We start from the raw sequence: 7,365 nt of genomic DNA, 5'->3' as shown, positions 1-7,365 counted from the left end.
TGCAGACCAGTCTTCTTTGTTAGTATTCCGTTTCTTAAGGTCCTGTCAAAACTTTTTGTATATAATCCATCTGCTGCCCCGAAATTAGTCTTCCTGCCTTGAATGGTACCATTAGCGGGTTTTTAGTAACCTCGCTATAGGGTCTGTTGACTACTCGAGTCTCGAACTTCTTCTGACGTTTAGTCTTCGGCTGTGGGATTGCCTGGAGAACTTGTTCTTCCTCCGACGCCTAATACCTACCTACTCTTCCTATTATAACAGTGTAGAGTACTTAAACCCCATGTACTGTATTTAAAAATAACAAATAGAAATAATTAAATCTATTTAATTTTTGAATGAATACAAGTGTCAAATATATTCAACATGTCAAAGCTGATTATAGCATATTTCTATATAGATAAACATATTTGACAGGTTGACATATTTTCAAATACATATGTAGATATTGACAATATAAGACATTCTATTAAATGTAAAGTGTCATTAGGCTTAAAATAATTTATTTGAAATTAATTAATGTCAATAAATGATTACAATGAAATATTGGAAAATTTTTAAATGTTTGTTAAATATTAATAATTTTTATAGAATTTTGTATATATTTATAATATTATTATTATATTTAATAGGTTTGTTAAAAGTACAAAGAAAAACATTTGCATACATTTAGGCTGTTTATTATATTTATTTTTATAGCATTTGTAAAAGGCTTATTTTTTCATGTGAATTTTGGGGAAAAATAACAAATATTTAATAAAATACATATAATAAATTTATATATTTAGACAAACAATGGTTTTGATTTTTTATATACATTTTTTGTAATTATGATAACAATGAAAAGGATTTGAATTTATTTGCAAAAAAAATATTATTAATAAATATAAAAATTATTACAATCAATGTTTATATTCATATGTATATTATTTTAAAGTAAACAAAAAAAAAAACATAACAATTATAAGTATTTTTTTGGAAACATTTAAGAGACATTTTTCCATTTCCCCAAACATTTAATTGAATTGTGGATGACAACAAATACATTCATTACTGGAACTATCTTCAATATCCGATGCTCATATGAGCAGTTATACCTCGTTATACGCTATAGATTTGTTAAAGAAAAATTTGTGTAAGTCTTCAGCAATCCTTGTAACACAGGATTATAATTTTTTTCATATTTCAATGCCTTTGAAATTATGAAAAATCTTATAAATTGTAAAAATATCTGTTTCTTTATTAATCCTGTCAATCTGGAGTTAAGTGTATTTATTCCCCCACATTAAATTTTATTTTGTTTTCGATGCAAGTATTTCCACCAATAAATATTGTTTTTTTTTTTTTATTTCTGATGTGGAGTTTATTTACTTGTTTTTGTCTGAATTCTCTGTGGTTTAATTAAAATGAAATTTTTACTTTAAGCAAACCAACAAAAAATACTATAAACTCGCTTGTAATGACAAGGTTGGTGTTTATAGTTTTTTGTTAAATATGTATTTTTACTTTATTATTGTATATTGTGTATATTAATTATACAAGATGCTTGGTTGTACACTGAAATTAATTCAAGCGTAATATATACGAAAAATGTCGTACATCAGAGATACAAGCCGATGCAAAATGATCGGCAGTGGCGCCTCAACCATTTTAGGTCGGCGGCGACGGCTTATTATAGAAAATATCGGCGGTGTCTAAATTGTAGGCTCAATTTAACTTTTTCTTCAGAAATTTACCTTATAAGCGTTTATTGTATTGAAAAATCTCTATAAAATAGTCTGTTATATAGAAACCTGTCCCTATATAAGGTTTTTCTGCAAAAAATGGACATTATTATAGTAGTTTTCACTATTTTAATATTAGCACAATATTGTGTGGCAACTCTTTTCAATTTGCCATAAGAATTTAATATAGTGGCAACTCCGTTCAAATTGGTGAAATTATTTTCCGAAATACATGTGCGATTCCAATCTTTATCAGCGGCTACCTTTAAGACGAAAGAAGTCGGCGGCGGCGCGGATTGCAAAATATTACCGGCGGTCAGCCGCCGCCGATTTGAGCCGCCTCGGCTTGTATCTCTGTCGTACATTGTACGGAATATACATATATGTTTTGATTAAAGAATATTTCATATTATACACGAAATTTTCGTAAATATAACGAAAAAAGTAGTTACGAAGATAGTTCGTAAAGTTAAGCATGGTTTATTTTCAGTGTGGGATACATCAGTTAAAGAACATTATTGGGAAGACATACGATACCTGACAAACCATTAAAGATGTCATAACGAAAACTCATACAGCTGAAGTGATGTATGCATAATGGTTTGGCATTGTATGCGAAATGGGCTATACTTTGTGGTACCCCAAGTATGGACCCCTCTTTTCAAAAAAGTCTTACAATGCATCTAATATATATACTGTTTACCTACAAAGGTTTTTTATCCAAGTCCTTATGTTTTTTGTGAACAAAATATTGCTTTGATCTGGTGGCTTAGTATTCGATGTTGTTTCCAGTCATGATAATAGATTCTGCAAATGCAGGATTTACTGGTGAGCGAACTTCCTCATCTTTAAGCCCTATTCCCCTTTTAATTTCTTCCTTTCCTTACTATCCTGCTATGCACCTGTAAGGTTAAGATGTTTGGTAGTAGTACCGAGAACTTGAATGGCTAATTAGTGGTAAATGAAGATAAATCGCTAATAGTGCTTCTCTAATTAAATGGCACAGATCGATTCTAATTCCTAGTCTAATACATGTACGGCCATCACTGTATGGAACGTCCTTTTACCTACGTCTCTACTCGAGGGATCATAACATGGATGAACAATATCTAATAAAAACCAACTACAACAAAATGGATGAGATTAGACTCTCATTGGAGGATGATCTTCTCGCCTCAAGGCAAGAGAAGTTGTGTCAGGTAGTGTGAACAACATTCATTTTCTAATACATCGTCAAAAAAACACTCTACGATTTGACGCTAAGTTTAGCGATCACTTAATAAAAAAGATAACAAAAAGTAAGAGTCCGAAATACATCCTCAGAGCGCTTTTACTCTAGAGTCTAGACGTGATTGACACGAATGTTGTCATTAGCACATGGACAATGAAAGACAGTCATCTTCTAAAACATCGTCAAAAATCACTCCATAATTTGGCGCCAAGTCTGGCAAAAAAGTAAGAGTCCGACAGAGTCTCAGAGCGCTTTTACTCTAGACCTGATGACACATGGACAATGAAAAATCCAAGCGAAATTGAAATCTCAGATGTAGACAGTTAAATCGGTAAATGAGACAAATGTTTTAGACAAAAAAACACTCCAGTATCTGCAGAAGCTGATACCAGCTCTGCCAGAAGACTCTTTAATAAAGTGGTGAAATATCACTTCCTAAAGGCTTTGGGAAACTGCAAAGATCGGATGATGAACCCTGAAGTAACAAAAGGAGATTATTAGTTAGTTGAGCTTCACATGAAACATTCGCCCAAAAGCAGTCGTTAAGAACTGCATGGTCCCTCTTTTGGTTCTATTCAGATTTATCGGTAATACATGGTAATCATGGACGTGTTCTTAATGGAATTCCGCAGCAAATGCTGGTCAAAGTACAGTGACGCATAGGAAAGTTTAAGCTTTAAACTGAAGATGATATTCTGTTGAAACCGTCTGGTTACTAAAAGAGGTCACTGAAGCACAGAAGATGTTGCAGTTTTAAGTACAGATATGTATTGGAATATTTGATTAGGATCTCAGAAAGAAGCAGTCATTTCCCGGATAGAATTTTAAAAATTCATAATTTTAAATGGTCGATTATCCAGCCTTTTAAGGCGATTTTGATGATATCTGATGAGACCGTCTGATTACTAATAGTGGTCACTGAAGCACAGAAGATTTTGCAGTTTTTGTAGCTCCATATTGGGCACCAATCGATCAAACGGCCCAAATAAAGCAATGTCACCTAATCCTCACCATCACGGAGTCGGAATCTGTTGAGCTTGAGAAAGCGAGGCAAGGGACGCAAAGGTAAGGGTGTCTTGAACAACATAATCTGGGAGATACGTAGCTAGTTTCTTTTCTCGATGTTCTCATATAGCAGCGAACTGCTAGTAGGCTGTTGATCTCAGAGGGTAGGAAATAGGTGAAGAAATTAAGTAATTATCATAAATGTTTGGTAAGGAAGATGACAATGAAATATTGTTAGATTCAGCAGTTTAAATTCAATTCTATTCTATCACTTTTCTACTTAAAAAATTCCATACCAATTATCTGCTAAAGTTCTTTGTATTATACATAATATTTACAAATTGAATTTCCTTTGATGCTGCTCAAAGCATCCCTATCACATATAGAGACATACGAAACCAAAAACCCCTGACATAAGGTACAAAAACTCTAACCAAACACAACCTCACTTCAAAAGCTGTAACAGGCGATTTCAAAAACTGTACTCTACATTGGTTTAGATTTTGAGAACGAAGGTTGTGCGTAAATTGTAAGTAGGGTGTTAGTTGACAATTGTCATTTTATTAAAAGAAAACTTTTTTAGATTATAATAATTTCTTTTTTTTAAATCAAGCACGTACTTTAGTGTTGAAAAGTACTAAAACGTGACAAAATCAAGTGTCTGCAGTGGCCTTGATAGAGAAAGAAAAATTTTGCAGACAAATTTAATTGACAATAATAAATGTGCAACGATTTGGATAAATGTTATTTAATTAAAAGTATGTACAAACAAAGAAAGGTACAAAATGATTAAGGTATATATTTCCAATTTATGGACCAGTTTACGAGTTACTAAAGTTTACTTTTCCTACAACCATCGCATAATAGCAGTTTATCTATGAGTTTAAAATTAATTTTGTAAATATTAAATTTTGTATCCTAATAGAGTATATTTTGCATGATATCATAGACGCTATAACGCATGAACACTTTTAAATAAACAGGCAAAAAATCAAAGAGTAATTTGGCCACCGAAAAGTCTAGTCTATAGTCTAGTCTATAGTCTGGTCTATAGTCTAGTCTATAGTCTAGTCTATAGTCTAGTCTATAGTCTAGTCTATAGTCTAGTCTATAGTCTAGTCTATAGTCTAGTCTATAGTCTAGTCTATAGTCTAGTCTATAGTCTAGTCTATAGTCTAGTCTATAGTGTAGTCTATAGTGTAGTCTATAGTGTAGTCTATAGTCTAGTCTAGTCTAGTCTATAGTCTAGTCTATAGTCTAGTCTATAGTCTAGTCTATAGTCTAGTCTATAGTCTAGTCTATAGTCTAGTCTATAGTCTAGTCTACAGTCTAGTCTATAGTCTAGTCTATAGTCTAGTCTAAGTCTAGTCTATAGTCTAGTCCTATAGTCTAGTCTATAGTCTAGTCTATAGTCTAGTCTATAGTCTAGTCTATAGTCTAGTCTATAGTCTAGTCTATAGTCTAGTCTATAGTCTAGTCTATAGGTCTAGTCTATAGTCTAGTCTATAGTCTAGTCTATAGTCTAGTCTATAGTCTAGTCTATAGTCTAGTCTATAGTTCTAGTCTATAGTCTAGTCTATAGTCTATCTATAGTCTAGTCTATAGTCATCCTAGTCTATCTATGTCTAGTCGATAGTCTAGTTCTATAGTCCTAGTCTATAGTCCTAGTCTATAGTCTAGTCCTATAGTCTAGTCTATAGTCTAGTCCTATAGTCTAGTCTATAGTCTAGTCCTATAGTCTAGTCTATAGTCTAGTCCTATAGTCTAGTCTATAGTCTGTCTATAGTCTAGTCTAAAGTCTAGTCTATAGTCTAGTCTATAGCTAGTCTATAGTCTAGTCTATAGTCTAGTTCTATAGTCTAGTCTATAGTTCCTAGTCTATAGTCAAGTCTATAGTCTAGTCCTATATCTAGTCTATAAGTCTAGTCCTATAGTCTAGTCTATAGTCTAGTCTATAGTCTAGTCTATAGTCTAGTCTATAGTCTAGTCTTAGTCAGGCTAGTCTATATCTAGTCTATAGTCTAGTCTATAGTCTAGTCTATATCAGTCTATCGTCTAGTCTATAGTCTAGTCTATATCTAGTCTATAGTCTAGTCTAGTCTAGTCTATAGTCTAGTCTATAGTCTAGTCTATAGTCTAGTCTATAGTCTAGTCTATAGTCTAGTCTATAGTCTAGTCTATAGTCTAGTCTATAGTCTAGTCTATAGTCTAGTCTATAGTCTAGTCTATATTCTAGTCTATAGTCTAGTCTATAGTCTAGTCTATAGTCTAGTCTAGTCTATAGTCTAGCCTATAGTCTAGTCTATAGTCTAGTATAGTCTATAGTCTAGTCTAGTCTATAGTCTAGTCTATAGTCTAGTCTAGTCTATAGTCTAGTCTATAGTCTAGTCTAGTCTATAGTCTAGTCTATAGTCTAGTCTATAGTCTAGTCTATAGTCTAGTCCATAGTCTAGTCTATAGTCTAGTCTATAGTCTAGTCTATAGTCTAGTCTATAGTCTAGTCTATAGTCTAGTCTATAGTCTAGTCTATAGTCTAGTCTATAGTCTAGTCTATAGTCTAGTCTATAGTCTAGTCTATAGTCTAGTCTATAGTCTAGTCTATAGTCTAGTCTATAGTCTAGTCTATAGTCTAGTCTATAGTCTAGTCTATAGTCTAGTCTATAGTCTAGTCTATAGTCTAGTCTATAGTCTAGTCTATAGTCTAGTCTATAGTCTAGTCTATAGTCTAGTCTATAGTCTAGTCTATAGTCTAGTCTATAGTCTAGTCTATAGTCTAGTCTATAGTCTAGTCTATAGTCTAGTCTATAGTCTAGTCTATAGTCTAGTCTATAGTCTAGTCTATAGTCTAGTCTATAGTCTAGTCTATAGTCTAGTCATAGTCTAGTATAGTCTAGTCTATAGTCTAGTCTATAGTCTAGTCTATAGTCTAGTCTATAGTCTAGTCTATAGTCTAGTCTATAGTCTAGTCTATAGTCTAGTCTATAGTCTAGTCTATAGTCTAGTCTATAGTCTAGTCTATAGTCTAGTCTATAGTCTAGTCTATAGTCTAGTCTATAGTCTAGTCATTCTAGTCTATAGTCTAGTCTATAGTCTAGTCTATAGTCTAGTCTATAGTCTAGTCTATAGTCTAGTCTATAGTCTAGTCTATAGTCTAGTCTATAGTCTAGTCTATAGTCTGGTCTATAGTCTAGTCTATAGTCTAGTCTATAGTCTAGTCTATAGTCTAGTCTATAGTCTAGTCTATAGTCTAGTCTATAGTCTAGTCTATAGTCTAGTCTATAGTCTAGTCTATAGTCTAGTCTATAGTCTAGTCTATAGTCTAGTCTATAGTCTAGTCTATAGTCTAGTCTATAGTCTAGTCTATAGTCTAGTCTATAGTCTAGTCTATAGTCTAGTCTATAGTCTAGT

The sequence above is a fragment of the Lucilia sericata genome, unplaced genomic scaffold (assembly GCF_015586225.1).
Source record: "Lucilia sericata isolate MDLA Ls3-8-SP2 unplaced genomic scaffold, ASM1558622v1 Contig001857F_arrow, whole genome shotgun sequence".
In the NCBI taxonomy this organism is placed as follows: Eukaryota; Metazoa; Arthropoda; class Insecta; order Diptera; family Calliphoridae; genus Lucilia; species Lucilia sericata.
Note: the sequence above shows the minus strand (reverse complement) of the source record.